The sequence below is a fragment of the Sprattus sprattus genome, assembly GCF_963457725.1.
Source record: "Sprattus sprattus genome assembly, chromosome: 1".
Taxonomy (NCBI): domain Eukaryota; kingdom Metazoa; phylum Chordata; class Actinopteri; order Clupeiformes; family Clupeidae; genus Sprattus; species Sprattus sprattus.
In genome coordinates, this window is record NC_137920.1 from 39,425,073 (window position 1) to 39,432,619 (window position 7,547).

Here is a 7,547-nt window from a genome sequence, read left to right on the forward strand (position 1 = left end):
TGCCTGCATGTATTTCACGAAACTTCTATCTCACATTGACCTGGGTTCGCACTGAAGTGACCAAACGCTTTTCCCATTGGTTGGCAGCTGGCTGAAGTTCTTCATGTGTGACAAACGCATCCACTCAGCCCCAGCTCCATTCTGCCAGCCCTGTTACTCGACATATAACAGAGGGTGCATTAGCCGCCCTGCCAGAGAGATGGGTCTGCCTCCCCCCACTATTTGTTTGTCAATGACCAGGAGGGAAGCAAATGGCTATCTGAGACAAATGCTGCATGCAATACAAGGAAAGCAGAGATGTTTGAACAAAAAAATATCTCTGCATACTACAGCTTTGAACAGCCTAATGCATCCATGTTACTCAGTTAGGATGTTGTAAGGTTTGTGTAGTGGAAAAGCAAAGGCTTTCATGAACACTCCAAGAGGGTCACCTAGTACTGTTTGCTCAAGTCTGGGAAGAATTTGTCTGACAAATAGGACTTATATTCTGACACCAAAGGTTTGAACAACGTTTAAACTGTGGTTGGCTTTTCACAGTAATACTATACTTATTCCTGACCTTTGAACTTCACCCAGTTCCTTACCTCCCGTCGCCCCCAGAAAGGGATGTAATACAGGACTTAAGAGTGTTTTGTCATTTCAGAATCCTGTGCAGACATTCCCCCCCTGATCTCTGTTCTGAAGTGAATGACTGTGAAGTGCTTCTGCCCCAGACCATGCATATGGAAGTCAGGCCATTAGAGATCATAACGGGCTTCTGTGTAAGATCATGAAGAGGGTTTTTATATGGTCAGCATGTTATGGTGCTCCATCAGAAATATTGATGATCTGGGCTCTAGTGTGGGCTCTAGTATCCTACAGAGGATGTCACATATGACTGAAAGACCATATATTTAAAGCTATAGCAGAGAATGTTATTATTACTAATAAACTGACTTTAGCTTCTGGTTTGACAACATTGTCTGGAGTCTGTGGATGACTTCGTTGTATTACAGTACAGAAAAAAACAAGGGCCTTTAGCCACTGTATGATTTGAAAATCTGTGGGGAATGGAGACATGGTCACTGAGTGGTCTGATTACTGCTCCAGAAAGATCCTGGGTATGTGTGTTAATGTACTAAAGATCCTGGGTATGAGCCCCATGTGTGAATTTATTGGCCTTAATTTGACAAAGCCTGTGAGGCAACTCATCAGGAAGAAATGTAATTTGGGGATCTGGCACCTTGGCACTGGCCTACATATACTACTTATTTTTTGTCTTTAAGCCCAGTAACCCATATTTGCATTTTATTAACATGGACTGATGGTTGATGTAATGGTTTTGGTAGTTGTTGGTTTGTATTTGCTATATTAAACAGAAATAACAAGGAAAGCCAAAAATATGCTCATAGCAAATGCTCCTTCACCCCCCATTCCCAGCCCTGGTTTCCATCATGTCAGAGCACCATCCAAATCCATTACATCTGTACAGTTTACTGTCATTTAAACAAACATATACACTAGAATGTGATAGGTAGGGATAAATGGCTTAGTCCAAGGTAAGGTAGAACATGCTTCATCCAGGCTCTAACGTCACAGAATGGTGTTTGAGGGGAGGTTCAGTGTTTCTGCCTCACTGCCACTAAAGGGAGCTCTATAAGATAAACATCTGTGAAATAAACAAATCTGGAGTTGGGAACACACTGCTAGGCCAGATAAAAAGTAGGGCAACATAGAATGCCACAAATCTGTTTTGCTGAGACAAGATTTAAAAAAAAGACATGACTTGGGTATGAAATTGTGAGTTAACGACATAATTTTAGAGCTGCACAATTTTTTTTACCGAGATAAAATGCAATGGAAAGAATGTGTTGAAATAAAATAGGTAACCATATCTTTCAGTATATATTTGGTCTGGAATGCATTTATAAGTCCAGGTAGGTAGCTTAAACGGAGAGAGACAGAGAGTTTGTAACTTGAGTCATTTAGGTCCTAGTGGCTCATGTTAGCACCAAAACAATTGTTCATACACCCTTATCATAATACAACCTATTGTATTTCATGCGCATCGTCAGTTGTTCCATCTCTGTTGGTGCGAAACCGAAACTTCTAATCTCTGCTAACGTGGTCGACCACTGGACAAGTATAGCCTTTTATTTAACCGAAACAACAACGCTGCGAAACATGCAAGTGCTGTAGCTTGTTAAATACCGGTTTGAGTGAATTTAAAAATAATAACAAAACGATTACGATGTAGAGAAGGATATGAACTGCTTGAATACATACCAAAATGTGACGTCGTTTTCTTCATTTTGTCTGCCTATACATAAAGTTTCCGTGGAACTGTGTGTGCACTTGGCGCACTTTGGCGAGCTGCTCTGGATAATACCCAGCCTTGTGTCTTGCGTTGGATTTTTGTCCAGTAAAATACTTAGTGGAGCGAGTGTAATAGTTCGTTAAACATCAGAATGCATGTTTGAGTTCCTGTGTAAAAAGCTGTGGGTCTTTCCTCTTCGAGGGCGAAGGTGCATATGCGATCTCAAGTGCATGGATGGCACGCCACAGATAAATTAATCGCGCGCCTTTTACGCACACACGGCTTCAGGCTGTACCATTATTTCACTGGAGTGCACGCTGCACCATGCACGGTTTCACCCGTTAGCTGCATGCTCGAGCCTGGAAATCCTGCCTGATTGAAAATCAGCATCTAATATTTTTCCCTGTGATGAAAAGACAAACGCCTGGACAAAGAGTTACTATACTTCGTAGACATACAGTAAATCCAAAAGACAGTCATCTGTGTCAAATCTTGAATTTTTATTTTTTTCTAGGTCAACATTTCCTGATTTGTTTCCAAGTCCTGTGTGAAACCCAGGGTTAACGGCCAGTTATAGGTCTGATGTAAATCACTTAAGCTTTGGATACTCATGTATCAGCAGCGTCACCACCTAAAATGAACAGCTGTATGTCACTGTCATACCTTGGTAACACATTTGAACATGTCACTGTCATACCCTGGTAACACATTTGAACATGTCACTGTCATACTCTGGTAACACATTTGAACATGTCACTGTCATACCCTGGTAACACATTTGAACATGTCACTGTCATACACTGGTAACACATCTGTGTCTTAAAGGGCTATTGAACATGTCACTGCCATACCCTGGCAACACATTTCTTAAGTTATTTTACTGTCATACCATGATAGCACATTTGTTAATTTATTTTTACAATGTTTTGAAAACGACATTGTTAACCTTCTACTAGCATGAAAACAAGAGACCATTTCCAATTCCTAAGCAGCAGGCCCGGTTCTGAAGGGGTAGCAACGGGAGCAATTGCACCCGGGCCCGTGTGGAGGGGGGCCCGTTCTATTTGATCCTTTCTGATGTACCGAGTGTGTCTCTAACAGCACAAGATGACTCTGTGGCCTGTGCAACGCAATCTCCCTATTGGCTGTTAACGATTTATTTAAAAAAATTTTATCAAAACACATGTATCACGCCCCCCTCCCCCCGTGGGAAAATCGCGACGCAGGCTGGTTAGTTAGACTTACGCGAGCCTCGCAGCCTGCATTCTATCAACGAATGTTACGAGATGAGGTTACTAAAATATTCTGCATGTCTACTCAGTTTTACAGTGCTTCCCAAGTAAAGGTTTGAAAAGAACTTCAAGCTTCAGACTTTCTGTTAGGGAAGCTGTTATCTATCTGCAGAGCAAATGTCAGGCTCATACAAAAACATTAACGTGAATTAATTGATGCTAATACCTAGCACGGTGTCTATAGGATTTCCCATATACGTTTGCATTAAGCTAACGTATTTTCTACCACAGTAAAACATGCAATACTATGTGATTGTTTTTAGAAAACGAATGTTACGTGATGAGATTACTAAAATGTAGTCTGCATGTCTGCTCAGTTTAACAGTGCTACCCAAGCAAAGGTTTGAAAAGAACTTCAAGCTTCAGACTTTCTGTTAGGGAAACAGCTTTCTATCTGCCAAGCAAATGGCAGGCTCATGACAACACGCGCAACCTTTGGGAGCATGAACTGCACTGAGTTTTTGCGCAACAATTAACCCCAACCTGAAGCAAGCAGCCGCCTTTAGTAGGCTAAAATGTCGGGACACAAATCCGGTTCGCTAAAGAGAAAGGAAAGTAAACGGAGGAGCAAAAAAGGAGGCAGAAAATGCGAAGAGAATTTATACATCTTGGCTGAGTAGTAGGCCTAGTAGACAAACGGCAGAGGATACGGGCCCTGAGACAGATGTTGGCGCATCCACTAGACTGTGCGTTGGCTGTGTTGTCCATCGAAAACCGCACGGCAAGACAAGTGGATTACAGTGACATAATCGCCATATTTGCTGCGGCCAAGACACACGACGCATACAGTTTTAAGGTAGGGCAATGGGGAATCAAGACAGTCCGCTGCGGCTGCATGCTTTCAGCTCAGTTGTGTTGATGTTGTTTAATTGATCGGATATAGACTAGTTTTTTTTGCGGGGGGGGGGGGCTGGCTGTGCGATGTTGCACCCGGGCCCAGGATAGCGCCGGACCGGGCCTGCTAAGCAGGAACTTCACCTAGCTTGACAACTTTCACCTAAAATTTTACAGGGATCAATACAAACAACATTTACATACATACATTTTTACACGTAGCCTATAAATGTACACATGCAGCATTTTCCCGACAATCAACATCAGTCCACTATGGAGGCAGAACACTATAACTGGCAATTGCAAAGCATAAAAGATTCCTACAGAGATAGACCTGTGTCTGTTTACCTCAATAACATTACCTCATTAGTTCTTCCAGACCAGACTGGAAAAAGAGAAAGCTAGACTAATAACTGTAGAAACAATACAGATACTGTCACAGCCCCTGCTACACGCACCTCTGTTCCTGCTCCAGTCCCTGCAGCAACTTCAGTCCAGGTTCCTGCTCTGGCACCATATGCTACTCCAGTCCGTTCATCCTCCTCTGTGTTTACGCCCGACTCACATTGTTGCGTTGATGCAACGGACGGTGGAGGAGGAGTTTGGCGCATAGGGTTCTGTTGATAACGGAGACGTTATAGTGAGATTGACAGGTCAACAAACCAATCACGTCATTAGTAAGCTTTTACCCTGTGAGTAGTAGCATGCTAACCCTAACCCATCATTAGACAGTGTGCTCAGACACCTCGCAAATCCTATGATACGTATTTCTCAGTTACAATAAAGGGGTTTTTACATTGTACAGTGTCTATTTCTCGGTAACTTTTAAAAAATCTAACCAAAAAAAAGTCAAACAACCAACTTGAAGGTACAAATACGACCATCTACGGAGTTTGGCAGCCATGTTTTTTTTTTGAGTTTGCCGCTCTGTAGACGTGAGCATATACGGGATATGATTGGCTAGTGCCTGTGCTGTCAGTTATGCATGAACGGCAATATGATTGGCTGACGCATGCATTGCCTGTCGAAAAGTTGAACCTTCTTCAACTCTTGTCGCGAGCAAAGCATGAAACGCAACGCACGCGAACCAAACGGAGCCACAATTCAGTTCGGCAAAGGATGACGTCACCCCATGCAAAGTGAATGGGGATGCGTTAACCCTGACGCATCAACGGCTTCCAACGCAACAATGTGAGTCGGGCGTGAGTATTTCTCTAACCTGCAGCCAATGTATTAATTGAGTTTAGTTCTCACCTGTAGCCAATGCATTGAGTTCTAATTTAAGCCTTGGACTTGGACAAATACTGGAGCCTTAGGATGTCATTGTATGGTCGTTTTGTGATTGGAGGTTGTAAGTGTTGTAGCTCAATACTGGACCGATTTCAATCGTTTTCATCCCTTGAAAAAAAACTAAATTGACCCAAAAGGATGGGAGAATAGGGCCCAGGTTAAAAAATACTAGATCCTAGAAAAATACGAAATACCTTTAATGTCAAATGGTGGAAAAGATGCTAAAATGATCTTTCCCACTCAGGACATAATTTCAACTGACATGAACTTATGTGCTCTCATGTACAACTCAAAATGATCATGAGCAAGTGTCAGTGTTGTTAATTAGCTAGTTAAATTAAACCAATATAGTTAAATTAACATTATTATGAAATGTTTTCCACTGTTTCAGCTGTTAAATTGCATTTATTCAGGTCCTTCATGGAAATATGTTTATGGTTGAGGTAATTCCAGTCTTGGGAATATGCTTCGCCCATTGTTGCCAAGTCCTTACACTTTTCCTGTCAAGAATTCTAGTTGGCAAATACATGGCCAAATGCTATTAATATATTGTAATTATTCACCAACAAGGTTTGCCTAAACCTTGAGAAATGTGAATATTTATAACATGTAGTCTAGAATAGCCTATAGACCATTTATTTTCTTCTGTCTTAGTAACATGAACTTGTGAAATAACATTTTGACCTTTGGTTTCAGCACCCTAATGCCAGTGTTCTATGTGTATGGTGTGAATATGCCGGCGCCCTAATGCCAGTGTTCTATGTGTATGGTGTGAATATGCCGGCGCCCTAATGCCAGTGTTCTATGTGTATGGTGTGAATATGCCGGCGCCCTAATGCCAGTGTTCTATGTGTATGGTGTGAATATGCCGGCGCCCTAATGCCAGTGTTCTATGTATGGTGTGAATATGCCGGCGCCCTAATGCCAGTGTTCTATGTGTATGGTGTGAATATGCCGGCACCCTAATGCCAGTGTTCTATGTGTATGGTGTGAATATGCCGGCGCCCTAATGCCAGTGTTCTATGTGTATGGTGTGAATATGCCGGCGCCCTAATGCCAGTGTTCTATGTGTATGGTGTGAATATGCCGGCGCCCTAATGCCAGTGTTCTATGTATGGTGTGAATATGCCGGCGCCCTAATGCCAGTGTTCTATGTGTATGGTGTGAATATGCCGGCACCCTAATGCCAGTGTTCTATGTGTATGGTGTGAATATGCCGGCGCCCTAATGCCAGTGTTCTATGTGTATGGTGTGAATATGCCGGCGCCCTAATGCCAGTGTTCTATGTGTATGGTGTGAATATGCCGGCACCCTAATGCCAGTGTTCTATGTGTATGGTGTGAATATGCCGGCGCCCTAATGCCAGTGTTCTATGTGTATGGTGTGAATATGCCGGCGCCCTAATGCCAGTGTTCTATGTATGGTGTGAATATGCCGGCGCCCTAATGCCAGTGTTCTATGTGTATGGTGTGAATATGCCGGCGCCCTAATGCCAGTGGCTCTTAACGCTGCTCCTTCAGTCCCCTGCGCTGTTAATGTTGTCCATCTTTCCCTGCTCAGAATACCTGACTGACCCATCTCTGAGCTTATTTATAACACTCAATCAGGTGTGCTAGGACCAGGGATCAATAGATCAATATATGCAATCAGGTGTGCTAGGACCAGGATCAATAGATCAATATATGCAATCAGGTGTGCTAGGACCAGGATCAATAGGTCAATATATGCAGGGTAGAGGGCTCCAGGGAGGGGACTATGAAGCCTTGTACTACGGGACACAAACTGTGAGTAACTGGTCAAGCACGCATCGCTGTTGCCTGACCAATACTGAGGTG